Source organism: Mobula hypostoma, chromosome 2 (assembly GCF_963921235.1).
Source record: "Mobula hypostoma chromosome 2, sMobHyp1.1, whole genome shotgun sequence".
Classification (NCBI taxonomy): Eukaryota; Metazoa; Chordata; class Chondrichthyes; order Myliobatiformes; family Myliobatidae; genus Mobula; species Mobula hypostoma.
In genome coordinates this window covers 173,602,299-173,629,466 of record NC_086098.1, presented here as the reverse complement: position 1 = coordinate 173,629,466, position 27,168 = coordinate 173,602,299, and the positions used below count along the sequence as shown (strand labels likewise).

General features: G+C 42.8%; 1 protein-coding gene across 1 annotated transcript in view; it reads right to left on the bottom strand.

The window, feature by feature from the left end:
• LOC134342679 (E3 ubiquitin-protein ligase Itchy-like) overlaps positions 1–26,963 on the bottom strand; it is a 135,398-nt gene extending 108,435 nt beyond the window's left edge. The window contains exon 1 of the mRNA XM_063041088.1: positions 26,807–26,963. The gene's annotated coding sequence lies outside the window, so the exon portion shown is untranslated. The remainder of the gene's footprint in view (positions 1–26,806) is intronic.
• Positions 26,964–27,168: the final 205 nt, after the last annotated feature.

Sequence of the window (27,168 nt, the reverse complement as noted above, 5' to 3'; positions counted from 1 at the left end):
ATGTCCGGGGCAGATAGCCTCTTTAACTCATATGTTTTGGTCTTGCCCTACTTTGGAAACTTTTTGGAGAGACATTTTTAATATTATCTCCAAGGTATTGAATATAGATATCTCTCCTCACCCTATTACTGCTATCTTTGGACTACCTAAAATTTCCAGTAATCTTTCCCCTTCAGCCCGTAGAGTGATTGCATTTCTTACTTTAATGGCAAAAAGATGTATCTTACAACATTGGAAAGAGCTTAATGCTCCAACTAGCTTTTTTTGGTTTTCTCAGACGATATTATGCTTGAATTTGGAGAAAATTAGAAGCAATCTTTATGACTCCTCATTTAAATTTGAACAGACTTGGAGATCTTTTATTCAATATTTTCATTTAATGTAATATATACCCTTCTTGTTTTTTTTTACTGTTTTTAATGGAGGTCAGGATTGAGGACGTGATTTTAAGTTTAACTCTGGTTTCAAGTTAGCCCATTGCTTTGCTTTGCTTTTAGTTAGTTGCACGGTGCGTTTTTTTTGGGGGTTTTTTTTTCCTTTTCTCTATTGATATATATATAAAAATTAGTATACTATTATGTTACCTTGGTATGTTATGTTTAAATTACATTGTAGTATTTTTTTTTGTATTAATATCTTCTGCGATTTTATTATATTCTAACAGTGTATTAGTGTCTATATGGCTTACCTTTTTGTATACTTATTCAATAAAAAGATTTAAAAAGAAAGAAAGAGAAACACTGCGGATTCAGAGCTCCGCCGCCAGGTCCTAAAGTCCACCGCACTGAGACAGGTTAAATAAGGTCCAGGGTTCCACTGGGTCCTAAGGTCAACTGCATTTAGACAGGTTGAATAAGGGACTTGAGCATCCGCATTTTTTTGGTATCCGCGAGGGGTCCCGGAACCAATCCCTCGCGGATAAGGAGGTCCGACTGTATGGAATGCAGGCTCAGTTTACACTTTTAAACGCAGCTCAAAATTTGTTTAATCTTGCTTTTAATTAACATCTTTTTATCTTTTATTTTCATGCTTTTATTTTATTTTCATATTTGTACTTTATCCCATTGTAAAACACTGAACTACATCATCTGTATGAAAAGTGTTCCATAGGGTTATTATTATAATACGAGTTGATAGGTTAATTAGCTATTATACCCTGTGGTCACATTATTAGATACCTTCTGTACCAAATTAAAATGGCCATAGTGTATTTTCATGGTCTTCTGTGCTGTATCTCATTTACTTCAAGGTAGGACATTATGTGCATTCAGAAATGCTCTTCTGCACACCTCTGTTGTTACATGTGATTACTTAAGTTACTGTCAGTTTGAACCAGTCTAGCCATTCCCCTCTGACCTTCCACGTAACAAAGAGTTTTCGCCAACAGAACTGTCAACTGAAGATGATGTTTTTTGTTTTTCTCTGTAAACTCTAGAGAATGTTCTGTGTGAAAATCCCAGGAGATCAACAATTTCTGAGATGCTCAAACCACCATGCCTGGGACCAACAATCATTCCACGATCAAAGTCACTTATAGGTCACCTTTCTTCCCCAATTTGATGTTTGATCTGAACAACAACTGAACTCTGACCAGGTCTGCATGTTTTTACGTACTGAGTGGCTGCTATATGATTAGCTGATTAGATATTTACATTAACAAAGTACACAGGTGTATATAATAAAGTGGTCACTGACTGTATAATGTCTCTCGTGTGTAGGCAATTAGTAGAATCTGGGTGTCTAGTAAGAGTTGCTGGGAATATAAATGGATTTAATGTAAATTGGTGGCTGACGGTCAATGTAGGCCTGATGGGTTGTCAGTTCCTCTTCAGAGTTGGCATTTGCAACAAATTTTAAATCCGTGTCAATTCTAGATTCAAATTTATTCATTACATTTACATTGAAACATACAGTGAAATGAATCAACTGTGTTAACAACCAACACACCTGAGTGGAGCTTCTGGGGGCAGCCTACAAGTTTTGCAACACATTCCAGTGCCAACATAGTCTTTGCCTCCTATTCTGATTGTTTCATATTAAGACATAGATTTACAAAATGTATTTTTTGCACCACAGGCCAATCCTCCTTGCTTTAGAATAGCATCTGCAGGTCAATGAGTTTCTGATCAGTTGAACCAGATTTTGCCGATTCCACTGACCAAACAAAAACTTAAAAATTCTCAAACCAACTAGCTTACCTTGCAAATGACAGTTAAACCAGAAAACTGGTACAGACATTTTATCTCACAATGAACTGACTTCCTTCTTGTTTCATTTTCCAGCCTTTCAATTTTAAGGGCATGATATGAAACCCTCTCCACAATCTCACACTCATGATTCAAGAGACACATTCTCTTCCTAGTTCTAGAACAAGGGTCTAAGGTCCCAAGGTCCACGGCATTAAAAAAAGGTTTGGAGTTGGAGCAGGGTTTCCAAGCCTTTTTATGCCATGGACCAATATCATTAAGCAAGGGGTCCGTGGACCCCAGGTTGCGAACCCCTGGTCTAGAGGAACAACTTCCAGCAATTGTATTTTCACTCTTGTAATTTCTCCAGAACTAGTTCTACTTTTGTCCTAAAATTACCATTCCCCCCATTATCATACCATTCCCATGTGTCTTCTGTTCACAGTCATCCCTCTCCCTCGTAATATGCTGACATTAATTTTCATGGTACACGAATGCAAAATAAAGTAAGAAGTTCCAGAACAAAATCTATTCATTCAGTTCTGAAATTTTCCAATTCTTTAAATACAACAGCATAAACTTATCAAATATATAACAATCATTTCTGCAACCATGATCAATTCCAAAATATCCAATGTAAATTTGAATGCAAAAATACCTTTTAGACATAAATATGGTAACACTCATTTAATGCATTACTCACCGACACACAATACTGGAAGAACTCAGCAGGTCAGTGGGGAAAAATAAACAATGGGTGTTTCAGGCTGAGACCTTTCATCAGGACTGGAAATGGTCAAATGCCGGAAGAAGGTGGTGGGGGAGGAGAGCAGTAAAACTGGTAGGCGATTGGTAACAGCAACTCAGGGAGAAGATAGGTGCCCCCACCTTCTTATTCTGGCTTTTGTTTCTTTCCCTTCTGGTCTTAATGAAGGGTCTCAGCACAAAAAGTACGTTGGCTGTTTTTATCCCCTTCATAGATGCAAACTGATCTGCTGTGTTCCTTCGGATTTCCAGCATCTGCAGAATCTCTAGTTCTTATTATCTCTCTACTGATAAGTCCACAGACCATAAGACATAGGAGCAGAATTAGGCCATTTGGCCTATCAAGTCTTCTCCACCAGTCAATCATGGCTGATCCTTTTTTAACCCTCCTCCTCAACCCCATTTCCAGGCCTTCTCCCCATAACCTTTGATGCCATATCCAATCAAAAATCTATCAATCTCTGCCTTAACTACACCCAACAACCTGGCCTCCACAGCTGCATATGGCAACAAATTCCACAAATTCACTACCCTTTGGTTAAAGAAATTTCTCTGCATGTCTGTTTTGAATGGACGCCCCTGTTTCCTGAGGCTGTGCCCTCTTGTCCTAGGCTCTCCCACCATTGGAAACATCCTTTCCACATCTACTCTGTCTAGGTCTTTCAACATTCAAAAGGTTTCAATGAGATCCGATGTTGAATGAGATACAGTCAAGGCATTTGACTAGTTACTTGTGAGTACCAGATTACTCACTTCTCATGTTTCTTTCCGACTTCCACCAGTCCCGTTGATCATGTTTTCCTTCCTGGTTGCACTTGCCCTTCCCCATCATCCCTCTCTTATCTGGTTCCAAGTATCATCTAGCAGCCTGTCCACCACTTCTATATTGGTTATCTTTCATCTACACTCTCAATCCTGATGCAGAACCTCAAACCAAAACGGTGACCATCCCTTTGAGTCCACAGATGCTGCTTGACCTGCTGAATTATTCTGGTAATTTATTTTTTGGCTCCAAATATTTACCTTTCCAATGTAATGGTAAAACAGACTTGATTGGTATGCAACATCCAACGAAAACACCTAATATCCAACTGAAAACCACTTTGTCATGCACCGTCTTCATCTCCTCTACATTGGTGAGACCCAACACAGACTGAGGGACTGCTTCGTCGAGCATCTTCACTTTATCCACCACAAAAGGTGGGATTTCCCAGCGGCCACATAGTTCAGTTCTACTTCTCTATCCCATTCCAACACGTCTGTCCATGGCCTCCTCTATTGTCACGATGAGGCCACACTCAGGTTGGAATAGCGATACTTCATATTCCATCTGCATAGCCACCAGTCTGATGGCAGGACAATCAAATTCTCTAACTTCCAGTACTTTCTCATCCCTCCCCTTCTCTCTTTTTCCATTCCCCATTCTGGCTCCCCTTCACACTTCCTCTTCTCCCCTCACGCATCAACCCCTCTGATTCCCTGTGCCTTCTATGGTCCACTCTCCTATCAGATTCTTCCTCCTTCATCCCTTTACCTCTTCCACCTATCACCTCTCAGCCTCTCACTCACCCCCCCCGCCTCCCCATCTACCCACCTTCTCCTTCACCTGTTACCTTATACTCCTTCCCCTCTCCCCACCTTCTTATTCTGGCTTCCTCCCCTTTCTTTTTCAGTCCTGACAAAGTATTTTGGCCCGAAACATTAACTACTTATTCTCCTCCATAGATGCTGCCTGATTTGCTAAGTTCCTCCAGCATTGTGTGTGTATTACTCAGTATCTACCTACTTTGATTGTTTGTTGTTCTTTTTAACTACAAGTTTTTGCTGCATGCAATACTTCCAAAAGTATTCAGGGATTTCTGGCCATGCAGTTTTAATCAAATTTACCCCGAATGTTTATTCTCTTAAAACAAAGGTGAGGAGGAATTTCTTTAGCCAGGGGGTGCCAAATCTGTGGAATTCCTTGCCATAGATGGCTGTGGAGGCCAAGTCACTGGATATATTTAAAAGCAGAAGTTGATTAGTAAGGGCACCAAAAGTTTTGTGGAGAAGGCAGGAGAATTGGGTTGAGAGGGATAATAAATCAACCTGTGGAGCAGACTCGAGGGACCAAATGGCCTAATGCTGCTCCTATCTCTTATTGTCTTATTTATTGTGTTCCATAAACACTTGCCTGTCAACTGAACATAGATTACATTCTTAAGGCGTTTACTTTAATTATTCACCCCAATGGTATCTTTGAAATCAAAGGGCAAGGGATGATCTTGCCAAATTCACCACCTGATCTTAAGATAGTATTCTATTTGGATTGCGCACATCTGAACGCTGCTCAGCTCGAACTAGAGACTTCGCCTTTGTATGTAAGTTTCAGTGCCTATACAAAGTTTCAGCAGCGAGGTTCTGAGGAGCTGCTGTACTTTGCTACACACTGACTACAAAACAGGCAGAAATTGTACTTAACTGTTTGCGTACTCCCTGCAGCAGGGCTTCTCAATCTTTTTTCTGCCATTAAGCAAGGGGTTTGTGGGCCCCTGCTAGAGCAAGCTACTGTATTGTCTCAAAGGAACAAAGAGCAAGATCATGTAGACTACTCAGCAGAAATAACTTACATGGAAAAATGCATCAATATTTAATAAAGCTAGGGAAATGAACAGCCTTGACATTAAACAAAAACATAGACACACATGATGCACTGATATTCTGAAGGGGAAAATAAGAGCTCAGAAGCCCAGCAGCCCAATAAAAAAAAGTTACAGTCAAAAATAAAATAAATTTAGATATGTTCTGGAGCAATTCAAAATTTTATATTCTCTAGACTTCCTAAATAATTTAGATGAACTTAAAAATGATTTACTACCCCTCACCCATCCGGCTCTTGAAAAGGGGTAACTACACTCACTTGCCCCATCTTTGAAATATTCTCACAAGCAATGGTCTCACTTTAAAGACTCTCTATCTCATATTCTAGTTATTTATTGCTATTTATTTACATTTATATTTGCAGTTTGTTGTCTTCCGCACTCCGGTTGATCTTTTGATTGACCCTGTTATAGTTATGATTCTATTGATTTGCTGAGTATGCCCACAGGAATACGAATCTCAGGGTTCCATATGGTGACATATGTACTGTGATAATAAATTTGCTTTACGCTCAGGTCATGTCATTCCACTTCAGTCTTTGTTACATCCTACCGCTCAATGATGTGCCCCTGAACTACGTATTTATTTCCAGTCTCTATATATTAAATGATAGGAGAGAGGAAGTTAAATGCAGCACTAAAAGTAGTTGCAGATTTGGGATAACAGTTGGCTCTTAGTTTGCCATCACTAATTTCATTTCCTTCAGAAAGGGCAAAAGGTGCAAACTAGAGGAAAAAAAGAGTGATCTGAATATACCAAATTATTAATCTTAGTATGATCTATTTGAAAGTCAGACAAGTGTGAAAGAGAGCACTGATGTGGGTGTGGAGAAGAAAGGTAGAACTGTGCAGAAAATCATTGCACCAAACCAATGGTTCGAGTTATAGTCAGATTCAGTGGTACAGTACAGAAACAGACCCTTCAGCCCACCTGCACTGATCCAAATGGCCCACGTTCAGTCTCTATTTTTCTATTCCTTGCACATCTAAGTACTTGTCTAACATCTCTTGAACAGAGCAAATGCATCTGACTCCACTAACTCCTAAGGCAGCAAGCTGCAGATGTCAACTGCTCTGTTATAAAAATCTCCTTCTGCTCATCTTAAAGCTGTGGCCTCTTGAAAAAGGAGGTGGAAGGAGGTACAGGAGCTTCAAGTCTTATACCACTAGGTTCAGGAACAGTTTTTACCCCTCAACCATCAGGAAGGAGATTTAGGAGCCTCAAGTCCTACTCCACCAGGTTCAGGAATATTTATTAATCCTCAACCATCAGGCTCCTGAACCAGAGGGGATAACTTCACTTACCCCAACGTTAGGAACTCACTTTCAAGGATTCTACAACTCCTGTTCTTGATTATTATTGTTTATTTATTCATTATTAATTTTCTTTCTTTTTGTTTTTGCACAATTTGTCTTTTGCAAATTAGTTGTTTAGATTTTTTAGATTTATAGTTGTTTGTCTATTATGTGCAGTTTTTCATTGATTCTATTACAATTCCTTCTATTTACTATGAATGCCCACAAGAAAATGAATCTCAGGGTTGTATATAGTGACATACATGCACTTCACTTTGAATTGGACTGAGGAATGAAGATTCTGACTATCTACCCTATCATTCCATTCCTGAAAATGGAATCTGGAGAGAGAGAGATACAACGTTCGTATTCAGGTCAATGGGTTCTGAACCAGCTCTCAATACAGGGAACAAGTGGTGGTGCTTCAGCTCTGAATCTGCAGCTAACATTGTCAACGATGAACTGAATTAAAAGTTAACCAAAAAAGTAGTTATCCACAAATTACGTATTCCAAACTACAGGTGCATGCAAATGGCTCCTTAAAACCAAGTTAGTTACTGCCCGTTACACTACTGGTGTTTCGGGCAGCAATGAAGGTCCTCCACCTTTGTCTGTCCTAGGCCATATAACATCGTACACAGATATAGAAGGATTCTTCATTGCTGTTTCTGTAACGACTTCTTTTTGACCAGTCAGGGCTGTTAGCCCTCAGCTGAACCCCTGAACCTGGGGGACCGGTGGACCACTTTTAGTCTAGCATCTACTCTTTGATTTCTTTGGCATGGGTGATCCTACTAAGAGCCAAAACATAAAGCCGTGACTCCAGCTAGCATTGCTCTTAAAGTCATTGAGGCACACAAGCCTCCAAACCCAATAACAAGGCTGTGGTCCTCTTGGAGGTCCTTAAACCTAAGGTGACAATAAATCATTAATAAAAACAATTTTACAGTTTACTTATATCAGCCCTTTTACTTAAGGTAACACTCCCAACATGCTGCCAGTCCAACAAGCATGTTCTCTGGTAAAATGGCTTCATAATCAATTTCCAATTGGCGGACGATTTCCCTCCATGTCGCTCTGTCCTGACACTTGTCCACAACATCCCTAGTCTTGTCCAGCTTGGTCCAATCCTTGATGTTATCCAGCCACATTGTTCTTTACCTTCCTCTTCCTTTCTTTCCTTCCACTTTTCCAAATAGCAAGTCCGACAAGATGTTATGTCTCCGCGTAACGTGTCCACAGTAAGCAACTTTTAATTTTATGATCTTCTCCAGCAGTATCCATGGTCTATCAACTTCGGACAAAACCCCCTCATTTTAAACTTTCTCTACCCAGCTGATCTTCAACATTTGTCGATAGCACCACATTTCAAAAGCATTAATTCGTTTCATGTCATCCTTCTTCAGGGTCCATGTTTCTGATCCTTGTTGTTCGTCCATCGTCATTGTCGATGAAGACCTCGACACTATTAGTCACTTTGAGACTGGATGCGGTGTGTCCAAAGATGACTGGTCAGGCCAATTCGGGCACAAAATGTCCTGACACATGTTGGACAGACATGTGTAGGCACTGCAGTTCTTGCACTGGTGGCTCTGGACTTGGGCAACTCTCGCTTATGTTGTGCTTCAGCAATGTGCCTTGCCTCGTAAGCTTGACAGCCTTTGTGGCTAAGGCCGCGCCAGGTAGGGCGGTTTTGTGCCAGTGTTTCCCAGGTGGTCGTGTCTATGTCAAGCGACTTCAGGGAGGCCTTTAGTGTGTCTTTGTAATGTTTCTTTTGCCCTCCACGCAAATGTCTTCCAGCAGAGTTCCCCAAAAAGGAGCTGCTTGGGTATGCGCTCGCCCGGCATGCGGATGACATGACCTGCCCACTGGGTCTGTGCTCTCATCAGGAGTGTGTAGACTGATAGTAGTCTTGCTCTAGACAGAACTTCAGTGCCTGGTACCTAGTCTTGCCATCTGATGCCTAATATTCTGCGAAGACAAGTCATGTGGAAATGGTTGAGCTGTCTTGCATGCCTTCAATACACAGTCCACGTTTCACAGGCATATAGGAAGGTACTGAGTACCACGGCTCTGTAGACCTTCAGTTTTGTTGCTGGGCTGATTCCTCGGTGTTCCCATACAGTGGGGAGCAGTCTACCGAAAGCAGAACTTGCCTTTGCTATTCTGCAGTTAACTTCTGTAAAGATAGTCACTGCTCGGGAGAGGGTGCTGCCAAGGTCAACTGCCTGTAGTTTCTGTCCTTTGATTGTGATTTCCGGTTCTGTGTACAGTGCATGAGGGGCAGGCTGGTGCATGATTTCGGTTGTTTTGGTGTTGATGATGAGTCTAGAGTTGTCACAAGCCGTGGAGAATTTGTCCATATTGACTTGCATCTCTGGCTCCGAGCCAGCACACAGGGCGCAGTCATCGGCAAAGAGGAAGTCTCTCAGAACAGTCTCCTTCACTTTGGTAATAGCTTGAAGTCTCCTCAGGTTGAAGAGCTTCCCATCCACTCTGTACTTGAGGCTGATTCCAGCATCACTGTCCTAGAAGACAACATTCAGCATGGCAGAAAACATCATGCTGAACAGTGTGGGTGCAAGCACACAGCCGTGTTTGACGCCATTGGTGACTGGGAAGGCCTCAGAGGATTCTCCGCCACCCAGCACTCTGGCTATCGTGCCATCACGGAAATGGCATACCATCTGAATGAATTCGGCAGGGCAGCTGAACTTTGACATGATCCTCCTCAGGCCTTGTCGGCAGACAGTGTCAAAGGCTTTCATGAGGTCAACAAAAGTTGTGTAGAGTTCGCGATTCTGCTCCTGACACTTCTCCTGGAGTTGGTGTGCGGCAAAAATCATGTCAATAGTCCCACGACCTTTGCGAAAACCACACTGTGACTCTGGCAGTAGGCTCAGCTCCAGAGGAGTGACCAGACGATTTAGCAGGACTCTTGCAAGGGTCTTTCCTGCGATGGAGAGCAGGGAGATTCCTTGGTGGTTCTCGCATACTTGTCGATTGTCCTTCCTCTTGTAGAGGTATACGATGGATGCATCTTTAAGTTCCTGAGGAATGGATCCTTGCTTCCAGAAAGACTGGAACAACTCGGTGGGCTTCTCTATAAGTACAGGACCACCAGCTTTGTAGATCTGTGCAGGTATGGCGCCTGCCCTGGGGCTTTGCCACTAGATAGCTGGCTGACAGCTTCCGTGACTTTGGCTACTACCGGTGGGTCATCCATTGCGCTGTTGATGTTGACCTGGGGAATCCTGTCTATTGCCTCATCGTTAATAGATGACGATCTGTTCAGGACTGCTTCAAAGTGTTCAGCCCATCTCTGCAGGATCTGCGCCTTCTCTGTATTGAGAGTTGTACCATCTATACTCAGGAGGGGGGAACTCCCGAGAGACTGAGGTCCACAGAGAGTGTTGAGGGCTTCATAGAATCGTTTCAAGTCGTTTCTGTCAGCGTATCCCTGTATTTCATCTGCCTTGGCGCTCAGCCAGGCATCTTGCATTTTACGCAGTTTATTCTGGACTATCCTGTGAGCACTGGTAAAGGCGTTTTTCTTGGCAGCTGATGATGGGTCATTCTCAAGGGCACGATGAAGGCGCTGCTTTTCAACAAGTAGAGCCAGTATCTCCTCATCATTCTCATCAAACCAGTCATGCTGCTTGCGGGTGAGAGCCCTAGCATCTTCAGTGCAGATGAATGGACAGGGGTGTATGGGGTGTCAGGGAGGGGTAGCATCTCTGGTGGGGGAACACGTCGCATCCTTTTCAAGGCTGTTAGTCCACCTTCGGTCCCCACCTGGCACTCAACTCTAACCTGTGGCTCCTCGTAGCTGCTTGCATGTGACAGCGGCCACACCCCAGGCAACAGCTTCGACAAGCCGGCTAAACCAGGTGAGGGTAGCCGATGGGTCTCAAACCCTCGGTGAGATAGGGAGTTGTCTATCCCAGAATGTGAAGACAGACTCCGGCGGATTGAGTGGACGAGACCAATGGAAGGTCCAACGGTCAAGAAGGCAGTCTCTGCAAGCGTCGTGGAACCTGTAGAGCACAAGACACAAAATACACTCTGATCCATACCTCAGTACTGACCATACGTAACACCAGTGGCATATCTAAGGTATGGCATGTGCCCTGGGCACCACTTGAAGGGGGCGCCACTGAGCAGTTTCTATTAAAGTCAGACAAGCCACCCATGGATCCTTCCCACCCGCAACTATCTTCTACCCAATATTTGCACCCTCCATCCTTGACATATTTGCAAATAGACTATTTACTCTGTCTAAACCATTTATGGTCAAACCTTTTCTATATTTCATTAAAATATTCCATCAACTTATGTAGAATTTTGTATTTTCCTAACTTGTTTGATATCTTTGACTGTCCAGAAGTAAAAAAATATATAAATAGTGCACTGCAAGAGATTCAGTTGTCCAATACATCTCATAAGATGAGGGCTCAAGGGAATTAGACTTGTATCCTAGTATGATGTAGGACTCTTAAATAGTAGAACAGAGAGCATGAATAAATGGATTTTTTCAGAATGATAAGATGCAACTAGTAGAAATTCTTAAAGATCAGTCTCAGGCCTCGGATTTTAGTAATATTTTATGTCAGCAAAGACAGCGATTAGCTTGTGACTGGAATTTTACCTCAGGTTAATGCCATCTCCGAGTTCTTGGTCCTTAGCCCTGCAAGTCACAACTTTTCACAAGTTTTTTCAAGAACATGTTGGAGGATTTCTCATTCAGCCTCCCTTTCAGATAGAGAGCTGCAGATCACCACCAGTTCTGAATAAAGATGAAGTTATTAGTAAAGATGGCATCACCCTGGAAATGCCCTATTCTCATTGCCACCATCAGGTAGGAGGTACAGAAGCCTGAAGGCACACACCCAATGATCAGAAACAGCTTCTTCCTCTTTGGCATCCGATCTCTGAATGGATACTGTACCCATAGGCACTACCTCACTACTTATTTATTTTTATTTTTGCACCACTTATGTATTTAATATCTACAGATTTACTGTAATTCAGTTTTTTCCTATTGTTATGTATTGCATTGTACTGCTACTGCAAAGACAACAAATTCCACAACATATGCCGGTGGCATTAAACCCGAACCTGAAATAACAAAGATTAGTTTTTTTGTCTCATGTGCATTGAAACACACAGTTAAATGCATTGTTTGCATCAATGACCAACACAGTCTGAGATGTGCTGCCGGCAGCCCGCAAGCATCACCGTGTTTCTGTCACCAACGTAGCATACTCACAACTTACTATTCCGTACATGTATGGAACATGCAGGAAACCAGAGCACCAGGAGGAAATGCACGCGATCAATGGCTGCATGTACAAGTTCCTTATAGACAGTAGTGGGAATTGAAAACAACAACAACCTCTCACCCAATGTCAGCAAGACCAAGGAGCTGATTATTGACTTCAGGAGAGGGAAACTAGAAGTCCATGAGCCAATCCTCATTGAGGGATCAGAGGTGGAGAGGGTCAGCAACTTTAAATTCCTCAGTATTATCACTTCAAAAGATCTGTCCTGTGTCCAGCACCCAAGTGCCATTACGAAGAAAGCACAACAATGCTTCTACTTTTTAGAAACTTGTGAAGATTCAGCATGACACATTTAAAACTTTGACAAACTTCTATAGATGTGAGGTAGAGACTGGTTACATCACAGCCTGGTATGAAAACCCCAAAGCCCTTGAATGGAAAAATCTGACAAAAAGTAATGGATACGGCCCAGTCCATCATGGGTAAACGCAAACACGAGAAAATCTCCAAATGCTGGAAATTCCAGCAACACACACAAAATGCTGGTGGAACGCAGTAGGCCAGGCAGTATCTATAGGAAGAAGTACAGTCGATGTTTCGGGTCAAGGCCCTTAGTCAGGACTAACTGAAAAAAGAGACAGTAAGAGATTTGAAAGTGGGAGGGGGAGGGGGAGACCCGAGATGATAGGAGAAGACAGGAGGGGGAGGGATGGAGCCAAGAGCTGGGAAGCTGATTGGCAAAAGGGATACAAGGCTGGAGAAGGGTGAGTATCACGGGACAGACGGCCTTGGAAGAACGAAAGGGGGAGGAGAATACTAGAGGAAGATGGAGAACAGGCAAGCAGTTATTGTGAGAGGGAAGGAGAGAATAAACAAATAAATAAATAAAATTAGGGGTGGGGTAAGAAGGGGAGGAGGGGCATTAACAGAAGTTAAAGAAATCAATTATCATGCCATCAGGTTGGAGGCTACCCAGACGGAATATAAGGTGTTGTTCTTCCAACCTGAGAGTGGCTTCATCTCGACAGTAGAGGAGGCTACGGATTGACATATCGGAATGGGAATGGGAGGTGGAATTAAAATGTGTGACCACTGGGAGATCCTGCTTCCTCTGGCGGACAGAGTGTAGGTGTTCAGCGAAGTGGTCTCCTAATCTGCGTCGGGTCTCACCAATATATAGAAGGTCGCACCGGGAGCACTGGACACAGTATATCACACCAGCAGACTCACAGGTGAAGTGTCGCCTCACCTGGAAGGACAGTCTGGGGCCCTGAATGGTGGTGAGGGTGGAAGTGTAAGGGCAGGTGTAGTACTTATTCCGCTTACAAGGATAAGTGCCAGGAGAGAGATCGGTGGGAAGGGATGGGGGCGGGGACGAATGGACAAGGGAGTCGCGTAGGAGCAATCCCTGCGGAAAGCCGGGGGGGGGGGGGGAGGAAAAAATGTGCTTGGTGGTGGGATCCCGTTGGAGATGGCGGAAGTTACGGAGAATTATATGTTGGACATGGAGGCTGGTGGGGTGGTAGGTGCGTAAATACCAGTTACTTCTATGCAGTATTCATGAATTCATATGATTTTGGTTAAGTGACTATGGATTATAATTACTAACTCATTTGAAATTGGGCACCCAAAAACCTTTGTACGAAGTACATGTTGGATACTGTAAAGACAAAATAATCTGCAGATGCTGGGGTCAAAGTAACACTCACAACACGCTGGAGGAACTCAGCAGGTCGGGCAGCATCAGTGGAAAAGATCGGTCGACGTTTCGGGCCGGAACCCTTCATCAGGACTGTAGGGGGAAGGGGCAGAGGCCCTATAAAGAAGGTGGGGGGAGGGTGGGAAGGAGAAGGTTGGTAGGTTCCAGGAGAAAAACCAGTAAGGGGAAAGATAAAGGGGTGGGGGAAAGGAGGTGATAGGCAGGAAAGGTGAAGAAAGAATAGGGGAAAACACAATGGGTAGTAGAAGGAGGCGGAACAACACCTCATATACCGTCTAGGTAGTCTCCAGCCCCTTGGTATGAACATAGAATTCTCCAACTTCCGGTAATTCCCTCCCCCTCCCTTCCCCTATCCCTATGTCACTCTGCCCCCTGCCCCAGCTGCCTACCTCCTCCCTCTTGGTTCCGCCTCCTTCTACTACCCATTGTGTTTTCCCCTATTCTTTCTTCCCTTTTCCTTCCTCCACCCCTTTATCTTTCCCCTTACTGGTTTTTCTCCTGGAACCTACCAGCCTTCTCCTTCCCACCCTCCCCCCACCTTCTTTATAGGGCCTCTGCCCCTTCCCCCTGCAGTCCTGACGAAGGGTTCTGGCCCGAAACGTCGACTGATCGTTTCCACGGATGCTGCCCGACCTGCTGAGTTCCTCCAGCGTGTTGTTAGATACTGTATTAGTTATTCACTGAGAGGCTGACAGTATACATAGAGGAGGTAGAGCAGTTAGCAGAATGGTGCAAGCACAATAACTTGAGTCTCATCGTAGACAAAACCAAAGTGATGATTATGGACTTTATAAAGATGGAGGTTGACCACTCCTCACTATACATAAATGGTTTCTCCATGGACAGAGCTAGGAGCACCAAATTTCTGGGAATACACATAGCAGACGAGCCCATCTGGTCTCTCAACACTAACTCTTTAGTCAAGCACAGCAGCATCTCCACTTCCTGAGAAGATTGAGGTGAGCAAGACACAACCCCTGCATTCAAACCAATTTTTAATAGGAGCACCATTGAGAGTTCTGACCAGCTGCATTACCATCAGGTATGGGAATTGTAAGGCATCTGACCACAAGACCCTACAAACAATTGTGAGGACTGCGGAGAGGAACACTGTTTCATTTGGCTATATACATGAATGCGGTTGTATGACAACAAACTCGAACTTGATAACGAGTACTGAATGCCTATTAACAAGCAAAGACATGGTGGGGGTGGAGGGGGAAGGGGGGAATTATCGTTGACTTGTCTTTCTTGGAAATAGATACAAGGATTAGAGCTGAGGTCCATGAAGGCCAACTTGGTAAAATTAACCATATAATTTTCACAAAATAAAAAACCCAGTTGTTTCAAGAATATAAAAGGATTGGAGAATAACAAACAATAGAGTATATTTGGCACCTGAAAGGTCATCTACACTATGAAGGTAGTTGTTGTTCCTAGTGAATACACTGTAGCTGGATTTACAACAGAGAGGGATGAAGCCAACACCATAGTTAGGGAGGAAGTGCGCAAAATATTGGATGAAATAAACAAGGTAAAGGAGAAAAGCATTAAGAGGTTCAGCATTTTCAGAAGTCGATAAGCCACTAATTTGGGTGAAAAATGTTGCAGGGTCTAATATGGCTCAGTTATACCATTGGGGCTCCATAAAGCTCAGTAACTGATATCTGGCTTTTGTTATATATATCACATATGTATAGAAGGCGAGTCATAAAGATATTTACTGATGATACAAATATTACCATGGTTGCCTGGTATTAGGAAAGATTTTGACTTCTGAGGAATTAGACGGCTTCGTCAGTTGGGCAGAAAAGTGGTTGTGGAATTTAAAGAATTTGGGGCACTAGAGAGCAGCTTCTTCAAGCTTATCTGCAGAAACAGGTTAATTTCTTCCTATAATGTCTCTTTTTTTCTGTTTTCAAGGGGGGGAGGGGGAGGGTGGGCAGTCTCGTGATTAGATTAGGATGAAATCAGGAGATTGCTGGGTGGCAGGGCCTGAAGGGCCTATTCTATTCTGTGCTGTATCTCAGTAAAAAGAGCTGGGAGTTTTCGCCCCAAAATTGAACATGTTTTGTTGGAAGACAACTTAAGTATTTCGTATACATCTGGTCACCAGGAGAGATGTGATTATACTAGAAAGGGAGCAAAGGAGATTGATGAAAGTGGAAAATTGCAGCTGTGAGATTGGATAAGGTACCCCTCTCCCCAATCCCTCCACACCTTTGAAGCAGAGGAGATGCAGCTGGGATGAATAGAATTACAAACAGCCTAAACAGAAGCCCGTGGGGGACGGGTGGGATAGATAGATTTAAAGTTATTAACAGAACGATCAGATAAAGACATGAAAACATTTCTTCTCATAGAAATCTAGAACTCTCTGCTTGAAACTATCAGCACAATTAACACATGACTGTTGTGTACTCGAAGGGATGTCAAATACAAGGGCAACCAGTTTCCCCCAATCAGTATGAACACAGTGAATCCTAGTGGCTTGTTTCTGCTTTGTAAACTTTCAATGTTTATGTCCTGCACCTACTGTGACCTCTTTAGAAACACCAATGCCCTTGAATGGAAAATCCTACAAAAAGCACTTGATGTAGCCCAGTTCATCATGGGTAACGTCCTTCCCATCATTGAGCACATCTACACTGAGCATTGCCGCAGGAAAGCAGCAGGGACTCCCACCACCCAGGCCATGCTCCCTTCTCGCTGCTGCCATCACGAAGGAGGTACGGGAGCCTCAAGTCCCTCATCACCAGGTTCAAGAACAGTTATTACCCCTCAGCCATCAGGCTCTTGAACCAAAGGGGATAACTTCAATTGCCCCATCACTGAAATGTTCCCATGGACCCACTTTCAAGGACTCTTCATCTCATATTCTCAATATTTATTGCTTATTTATTATTTCTTCTTTCTTTTTATATTTGCACGGTTTGTCTTTTGTACACTGGCTGTGCACCCAATTAGTGTGGTTTTTAAATGATTCGGTAATGGTTATTGGATTTACGATGAATGCCTGCAAGAAAATTAGTCTCAGGGTCGTATATGGTGACATACATGTACTTTGATAATAAATTTATTTTGAATTTTGAACAGCAGAGCCACTCAATTTAATCTGTTTTCAACATGATTTGCATGGAACCAAGAGGAAAAACATGAAACAGATTATCCACAGATTGATTATAATCTGGACCTCACTGCTTTTCAAAATAGTCCAAAGAGCCAAACAAGGCTTTCAGAAACAAAAAAGAAAAGAAAATGGAGGAAAAAAAACTAAGAGTATAGTCATAGTCATACTTTATTGATCCCGGGGGAAACTGGTTTTCGTTACAGTTGCACCATAAATAATTAAATAGTAATAAAACCATAAATAGTAAAATAGTAATATGTAAATTATGCCAGGAAATAAGTCCAGGACCAGCCTATTGGCTCAGGGTGCCTGACTCTCCAAGGGAGGAGTTGTAAAGTTTGATGGTCACAGGCAGGAATGACCTCCTATGACACTCTGTGTTGCATCTCGGAGGAATGAGTCTCTGGCTGAATGTACTCCTGTGCCCACCCAGTACATTATGTAGTGGATGGGAGACACTGTCCAAGATGGCATGCAACTGGGACAGCATCCTCTTTTCTGACACCACCGTCAGAGAGTCCAGTTCCATCCCCATAACATCACTGGCCTTACGAATGAGTATATTGATTCTGTTAGTATCTGCTACTCTCAGCCTGCTGCCCCAGCACACAACAGCAAACATGATCGTACTGGCCACCACAGACTCGTAGAACATCCTCAGCATCGTCCGGCAGATGGTAAAGGACCTGTCTCCTCAGGAAATAGAGTGGGGGAATGGAACTGCTCTAGAAGGAGCTGCCAACCCAAGTAGACTCTTACACCAGGATAATACATTAAACACTGTATACTGCACTATAGTATCACTGCCTGATGCAAACCCAGATCACTTACATATTCACAACAGATTCTGCACATGCTGGAAACCTTGAGCAACACACAAAATGCTGAAGGGACTCAGTAAGTCGAGCAGAATCTAGGAAGGGAAGTAAACAGTCGATGCTTTGGGCTGAGACCCTTCATCAGGAACCTGACTTCTCTTTGTCCACCCAGTTACCCTCAAAACACCAATATAATACAAAGAACAAGATACTTGAAGCACATTCCAAGGATGTAATCTTTTTGGAACTACAAAAAATTAATAAATTTATGAGGAAGGATTGCATAGGCTGGGTATGTTTCCCCTGGAGAAAAAGAAGCCAGCTGAGAAGACAAGACAGATGTATATGAAAGGCATAGATAAGGTAGATAGTTTTCCAATGGTTGGGTGTCTAAAGCCAGAGAATATCTATTCAAGAATGGGGTGGAGGGAAGGAAAGGAAATCTGAGTGGTAAGTTTTTCACCGAGGTTAGTTTTATCCTGCCGGTGTAGTGGTATCTGCACCAGACTTCGAGGTGAGTGGTCCCGGGTTCGAATCCATCCAGCTCCTTGCACCCTGTCCACCTGTGCTGGGTTGTGCATCAAGCTAACAACTTAGCCTTGTAAAAAACAGACAAATGCTAAAGAAACAGAAGGTTGCTGCCTGATACGCCACAAGGCATGGAAGGGAACAACAGATGGTATCTGCAGTGAGCCGCCAGAGCAGGTGGTGGAGGCAGAAACAGTAAAACTTAAAAAGATAGCCAGATAGGTACTTGAATGTGCAAGAAATAGTGGAATATGGAATTAATGCATGGTTCAAAGCAAATTTTTATGATCAAAGAACATAAATGTCACCATGTACAACCCTGAGATTCATGTTCCTGCGGGCATACACAGTGAGTCAATAGAATCATAACTATAACAGGATCAATGAAAGATCAACCAGAGTGCAGAAGACAACAAGTGCAAATATAAATATTAATAAATATCAATAACATGAGATAACAAGATAAAGAGTCCATAAAGAGAGATCATCTCAATGGATGGGCAAATGAGTGCAGTTATCCCCTCTTGATCAAGAGCCTGATGGTTGAGGTGTAGCAACTGTTCTCGAAACTGGTGGTGCAAGTCTTGAGGCTCTTGTACCTTATACCTGATGGCAGCAGCGAGAAAAAAGCATGGCCTGGGTGGTGAGGATTTCGGATGATGGTTGCTGCTTTCCTGCGACAGTGTTTCATGTACATGCACTCAATGGTTGGGAGGGCTTTACCTACGATCGATAGTAGGATTTTCCGTTCAAAGGTACTGGTGTTTCCATACAAAGCTGTGGTGCAGCCAGTTAATACACTCTTCACCACGCATCCATAGAAGTTTGTCAAAGTTCTAGATGTCCTGCCGAATCTCCTCAAACTCCAAGGAAGTAGAAACACTGCCACGCTCTTTGTAATTGCAATTGCAAGTGTGATGGACCTAATGGTTGACAGAAAGGCCTATGCTGTATAACTCCAACCTCTAAAGATTCTGATTTCACAGGTTTTGATATTTTTCCTTCAGTTCACAGGATGCGAGACAGATTGGGAGTCACATACATGCCAGATCAGGTAAGGGTGGCAAATAATTTTATTCCTTACAACATGTTCAACTTGATGTTCTTTTGTTAGTTTTACTATCTTACCATTACTGAAACTATTATTTCAATTCAGGATTCATTTAATTCCTTTAAATTGATCAGCTGAAGAGTTGGATTTGAACTCAATACTGCAGACCTGTTAGAAACATAGAAGATAGGTGCAGGAATAGGCCATTTGGCCCTATGAGCCTGCACTGCCATTCAGTATGATCATGGCTGATCATCCAACTCAGAACCCTGTACCTGCCTTCTCTCCATACCCCCGATCCCTTTAGCCACAAGGGCCATATCAAACTCCCTCTTAAATATAGCCAATGAACTGGCCTCAACTGTTTCCTGTAGCAGAGAATTCCATAGATTCACCACTCTCTGTGTGAAGAAGTTTTTCCTCATCTCGGTCCTAAAAGGTTTCCCCTTTATCCTTAAACTGTGACCCTTTGTTCTGGACTTCCCCAACATCGGGAACAATCTTCCTGCATCTAGCCTGTCTAATCCCTTTAGAATTTTATACGTTTCAATAAGATCCCCCCTCAATCTTCTAAATTCCAGAGAGTATAAGCCTAGTCGATCCAGTCTTTCATCATATGAAAGTCCTGCCATCCCAGGAATCAATCTGGTGAACCTTCTTTGTACTCCCTCTATGGCAAGATTGTCTTTCCTCAGATTAGGGGACCAAAACTGCACACAATACTCCAGGTGTGGTCTCACCAAGGCCTTGTACAACTGCAGTAGTACCTCCCTGCTCCTGTACTCGAATCCTCGTGCTATGAATGCCAGCATACCATTCGCCTTTTTCACCGCCTGCTGTACCTGCATGCCCACTTTCAATGACTGGTGTATAATGACACCCAGGTCTCGTTTCACCTCCCCTTTTCCTAATAAGCCACCATTTAGATAATAATCTGTTTTCCGGTTCTTGCCATCAAAGTGGATAACCTCACATTTATCCACATTAATCGCATGTTAATCACCTACTGCACCAGCATATCCCTTAAGCCTGATTTATACTTCTGCGTCAAATGTACGCCGTAGGCACAGCGTACCCTACGCCACAGGGCGACATGCACCTCCCCAAAAAAGTAACTGATGCGTTGCCGCGACGCAGACCGCAACATGTGTGATTGGTCTGGTTGGTAGCATCGCATTTCCTCCTATGCATTTCCAGTTGCTTTTCTCCACGTCTGTACACTGATGCGAAATAAATGGTGGGAGACGACGAACCAAATTGTCAAATCTACCTGCTGACATCCGAAAATATTTGAAATACATTTCCTTGTCCATGTCTCTCACGAAGAAACTCAACAGTGGCATAGAAACCCCACCGCCAACTAGCATTTTGGTGGTGAATTGCAGAGCGACGCAGACACAACTATGCATGCTCGCTATGGCGTAGGGCTACGCGGAAGTATAAATCAGGCCTACAGTGTAGCCCATACACACGTATAAATAAGGCTTTACACAGTAGTCACATCTCTCAAAATTCACATTTTGGAGCTTTGTACCTCAGAATATAAAACAGCACAGTACAGGTCCTTTGTTCCACCATGTTGCACCAAACATTTAGCCTATTCTAAGATCAATCTAACCCTTTCCTCCTACCTAGCCCTCCAGTTTTCTATCATCCATGTATCTACCTAAGAGTTTCTAAAATGTCCCTAACGTATCTGCCTCCACCACCACCCCGGCAAAGCATTCCATGCACCTACAACTGTGTAAAAAAAAAACATACCTCCAATATGACCAGACATATATAAAACTAGGGTGCCTAAGACTTTTGCACAGTACTGGAGTAACTTTATGCTCTGCAGCTGCAAAAAAAAATCAAATTTCATGACATGTAAGTGATGATACACCTAATTCTGATAATAGGTCTCTATTGTGGACTGAGAGTGGGAAGGGGGCAGGGAGGGGGGAATCATGGTTGGAGTAAAGGGGAAGGGAGCAGGAAGCACCAGAGAGGCATTCTGTAAAGATCAATAAACAAATTGTTTGGAATCAAATGACCTTGCCTGGTTTCTCCAGGCTGGGTGTGTCTGCATCTGCACCACCCTCACCCCTGGCACTCCTCTGCCATCTGTCCCCCAACCTTCCCACAGCGCTCCACTCTCGCCATTCCTAACATCCTTTGCTTCTGAAAGACTTACAAATCTGCTCTCAGCTCCACTTTGCAAATACAGTATTGTGCCAAATTCTTATGCGCCCTAGTTATATATCTGTTAAGACTTTTGCACAGTACTGTATTTTGAAGTACAAAACACGCTTACCTGAGCAAAATCTCTAATTTCTTTTCTCTGACATAGTGACATGATGGAATGGTTTAAATCACAAACAAAAAAAAATCTGCAGATGCTGGAAATCTGAGCAACACACACAAATGCTGGAGGAACTAGCAGGCCAGGCAGCATCTATGGAAAAAAGTACAGTCGACGATTCGAGTTGAAACACTTTGGCAGGTCTGGAGAAAAAAAAAGCTGAGGAGTAGATTTGAGAGGTGAGGGGAGGGGAGAGAGAACCACCAGGTGATAGGTGAAACCTGAAGGGGGAGGGATGAAGCAAACAGCTAGTAAGTTGATTGGTGAAAGAGACAGAAGGCCATGGAAGAAAGAATAAAGGGGGGGTTGCAGCATCAGAGGGAGGCGATGGGTAGGCAAGCAGATAACATGACAGAGGGACAAAGGGATGGGAAATGGTGAAGGGGGGGCAGTGGGAGGCACTACTGGAAGTTTGAGAAATCGATGTTCATGCCATCAGGTTGGAGGCTACCCAAATGGAATACAAGGTGTTGTTCCTCCAACCTAAGTGTGGCCTTATCCTGACAGTGGAGGCCATGGATGGACATATTGGAATGGGAAGTGGAATTAAAATGGGTAGCCACCGGGAGATCCTGCTTGTTTTGGCAGGCGGAGCACTCCATATTATTGGTAGATTGGTTTATCTAGCCGAGGAAATGCAGTGCAGGGTGGGACTACAAACTCCGGACGAAAAGATGGATCAGAATCATCTGTATTCCCGGCAACTACTGACAAATAAAATTCAGGGGAAAACAAACATGTTAAAGTAATAAAAATATAAACATTAACGAAGGATAGTAACAATCTGCTGGTTGCAAGTCAGGCAACACCCCAGTTATTGTCAAGTCCCTTCCCCAAGCACAAGAAATATCAGGAGACTAACACTGATATTTACTGTATTACTTGGGACTTATCAGAAATGTAGATGCTAGTTATGAAAACTTTGGTAATTATTCAATTTTCAAATTGAGTTTCAAACAAAATACAAACTAATAGGGAGACCTAATACAGACTGGAGAAATAGTACCTCACTCTTATTTTGCGTGATTTTGATCAAAGCACTTCGATGGGGATTGGCTCTATGGCCTGCAGTCAACAACACAGTTGAATGAATTGGACTCAACTGAATCGAATTAAACAGAGCATTCCTAAAATGTTTCTAGGACCCTACGGTTCGATGTTTATTTTTTTGTGTGGTTTGGCTGATTTGCTCTTTTTTCCACACATTGGGTGTTTGATGTTTACCTTTGACAAGTTCTTATGCTATTTTTTGTTTTGTGGCTGTCTGTGGGAAGACAAATCTTAGGGTTGTGTACTGCATATGTAATTTGATAATAAAAACACTTTGGATCTGGGCACATTGCATTCTTTTGGACTGAATCTTCCAATAAGTAACTTCCTTTGTCCATATATATTGGCTCAGTTTCTTCCTCTCTCATTAACACATCCTGACCTACTACTTGCAGCACACACTTATTTATTACTCTTTAATCGACTTCATTAATAACTCATCCTCACAACAGCTTGGCCTCAATCCATAACAGACACATCCTTTGTTCTATCCCCAACACCATTTCTGCAACTTTAAACCAACATCTCTCTCTTTCCCAGTTCTGATAATGTCTTTAACCTGCAATGTTAGGCATTTCTCTATCCACAAATGTTGTCAGACCTGCTGAGTCCTTCCAGCATTTTCTGGTTTTGTTTCTGACCAGCATCTGCACATTTTAAAAAAATTTTCAGATGTACACAGATAACACTGTTGGCAGACAAATGTTTAAGCCAAACATAAACACAAATCAGTAAAAGAGTTTCAAATTTAAACTAACCTATCAACTGAACATTAATACTAAAGGTAATTGTTGCAATTGAAATATGTTAATCCAACCTCCTATACATCAAGTTGGGGATCCAATTTGTTGAGCACCACCACTCCAGCCACCAAAAGCAGAATTTTCCTGCAGCCAGGCATTTTAATTCCAATCCTCCATTTTATTCCCATTCCAACATTTGGTCCATGGATTCCTCTTTTGCCATGATGATGCCACTCAGAGTGGAGGAGCAACACCCTATATTCCATCTGGGTAGTCTCCAACCTGATGGCAAGAACATTGATTTCTCCTTCTGGTAATTTTACTCCCTCCCCCTTCTTCTATTCCCCACTCTGGCCCCATACCTCTTTTCCTTACCAACCTCTGGTGCCCCTCCTTCTTCCTTTCTCCCATGGTCCACCCTCTTCTCCTATCAGACTCCTTCTTCTCCAGCCCTTTACCTTTACCATATGGCTGGCTTCACCCATCACCTTCCAGCTCGTCCTCATTCCCCTCACCCCATCTTTTTATTGTGGCTTATTCCCCCTTCGTTTCCAGTCCCAATGTGATAAAATTGAAGGGAATGGGGGATTCTCAGATTCCTGTAAACAATGGATTCAGTACTATGTCTGTGACTGCAGTGTGTTTGAATAATGTCTCACAGCTGCTTTCTTTGGAGCAAGATAAGGGTTAAAGTTTGCCCAGATCCACATAAGATGTCTTTGGGCTTTTCACACCTTTTGATTTTGACAAAAAGCAGTACCTGATGGAAATTAGACAGAACATTCCTTTCTTAATTAAAGCACAAATTTGACGGATGTTCTTATCTTTGTAATTTAGTTGTGGCTCCAGCAAACCAGGTAGGACATTCCTTTCTTTAATTAAGGTGGCTGGAGTGTCTAACAAATTGATTGTACTTTTGTATCAATAGTTCTTTGACTTGACCGGAATAGTTATCAAACTGATTGTTCTCTGTATCAATAATCCAATGACTTGACCGGAATGGTTATCAAACTGATTGTTCTTTTGTATCAGTGGCCTTATAACTTCTGACAATTCTGACATCGGGTGGTGAACTTGTAGAACTGCCAGGGAGATGAGAAAGGGACTCTCCCTGATGTCAGGTCCAAGTTCACTCACCGGCTGAGCTCGAAGAAATAAACGGGTGAAAAGTAACAATCTTTCTGTGCTTTCGTTATTTGAACCAGCAAAGTAACGTTTACAAATGAAGAGTCTCAGCCTGAAACATTTACTGTTTATTCTTCTCTATAGATGCTGCCTGACCTGATGAGTTCTTCAAGCATTTTGTATATGTTACTCTGGATTTCCAGCATTTGCAGAATCTTGTGTTTATGAACTGTGGACAGTTGATGCTTCATAGACTATTTTTAAAATTCAAGACATTTGGCTCAAATGGAATCAAGTGTTTCATGGCAATTTAAACTGTGGATTACAGTTCTTACCTGGAAATAAAAATTGAAAAGCCTAACAAATGAAAAAAATGAATTTAAAAACAGAGTTGCTCCTTAGTCAGTAACAACCATCATTAAAAAGTAAGTCAGAACATGAAAAAAATCAAATTTAATTTATACAGCACTTTGGAGAAACTGGACTATACAATGAAGCATTGTCTTGCAGATAAAGTACTAATTAGTAGCTCTGTTTATATTTCCAGTCAGATATAAAGACCAATGCACTATTCTAAAGCATTGGGGTCACCAAATATTTTCGGTTTTCTCTTAAAATGCCTTATTTGCTATTGTGGATTCTTGTAAAATCATTCTTGCCTTTGGCCACTAATCAAAAGGATAAAAAGCATTTCCAAGCACCATAAAAACAAAAATAAACCCTAACAACAATACTGTGAAAAAATATATCTATGTTATCCTCAAATTAGATAACTTCATACAACCCAGAACATTTTATGCAAAACCAGCACGTTCCCATGCCAGTTCTTTTATTTAGTGAAACATTAAAAGATAAATCCACCATACATAATCAATGTGCAGTGGCATTATGGATACAATAGCATAATTTTCCAACACTATCAGAGGAGCATAATCAGATAAAAATTGGCATTAGAGTATGTGGTAGAATCCTCAACTTACATCACAAAAGTTTTCTTATTAGACACAACTCCAGAAAATTTCTCCAAAATTAGAGCATTTCCTCAATCAAGAAAACAAGGGTTTTAATTACAAGGTTAGACTGAAGAACTCAGAAGTGTTCTCCTTGAAGATTCAAGATTCAAAGTACATTTATTATGCAGTGCACAACCCTGAGATTCCTCAAGAATAGTAGATCAAGATTTGGTGGAAGTACATAAGATCATGACAGGTTGGCTGAAGTGGGGGGGGGGGGGGGAGGAGGTTGCTCCTCAAAGACCAGCATGTGTCCTCAAAGGACACATTGTAACTTTTATAGGAAACCTTCTCTTTAAAAACAGAATGGTTAAGATATGGAACTCATAAACCCAAGAGATTCTGCCGATTCTGGAAATTGAGAGCAACACACACAAAATGCTGGAGGAGCTCAAGGCTGCCGGGGGAATAAACACTGAAGGGTCTTCTGTCCAAAACCTCCATTCTTTCCATACATCCTGTCTGACTTACTGAATTCCTCCAGCATTTTGCCCGTGTTGCTTGAACTCACTGTTTGTAGATGCTGGATGAGAGAGAGCTCTCAAAAAAAAAGGTCAGGGAGAATCAGAGAAATCATTTGCAATTCTACAGGAGACACAAACATGACAGGCTAAACTTGCTCCACATGTGCCCTAACGATTCTGTTAAGTTCATGAAATTTCAAAAAGACATTTAACACTGCTTTCATCAATGAGCTTTGGACCTCAAGACTGTCAAGAAATGTCTCCAGGGAAACAGGGGTAGGTGGAGAGATTAAGAGAGAGACTTAGGCGGTTCTTCCCTTGAAAACTGACCCACAGACGAGGTTTAAAGGTTGGGAAACGGATGCCAAAAGTTGATCCGAAACTTACCCACATCGCTCTGTGGGTAATAAACAAACAGACGGGGAAATGCCCAGCCCAGCGACAGACGTCACGGCAAGTTGTCCGGGCCTTCTGGACGTTTTCTAGAGGGGGCAGGAGTGGAGGAAACCGAAGGGTGAAGAGGGTGAAGAGGGCTGGCCGAGGCCGGGAATACGGAGTGCGGGGGGGTTGGCCCACCCCGCCATTACACGAAGGAACCCACCAACAGGTACCCCCCCCGTACACCGCGTCACAAACACAAAGCTGCAGTTACCCGAGCCAACTGCGAGACTTCAATCAGCCTTGCGAGGTTTCCCGGGAGATAGCTCCTCGCCTCCCGCCGCTCGCCCAGTCACACAAACCGCTCACGGACACCAACTTTAGCCCTCCACCGTCGCCATCTTGCAGCGCCTGCTCACGTGACCGCATGGGCGGGCGCCTCACCCGGTCCCACCTCCGCCCCATTGGTCACTGTACGTCACGGAAACCGACCCGAACTTCCAGCTGCACTCATTGGCCCCCCGCCCACGTCACTCAAAGACTGTTGCCACCTGCTCTTCGGTATGGGGACAAGTCAGTGTGATTCCCTCTTTAATGATAATAAGGATGTACAAGAATAATCATGGCTTTGAATGC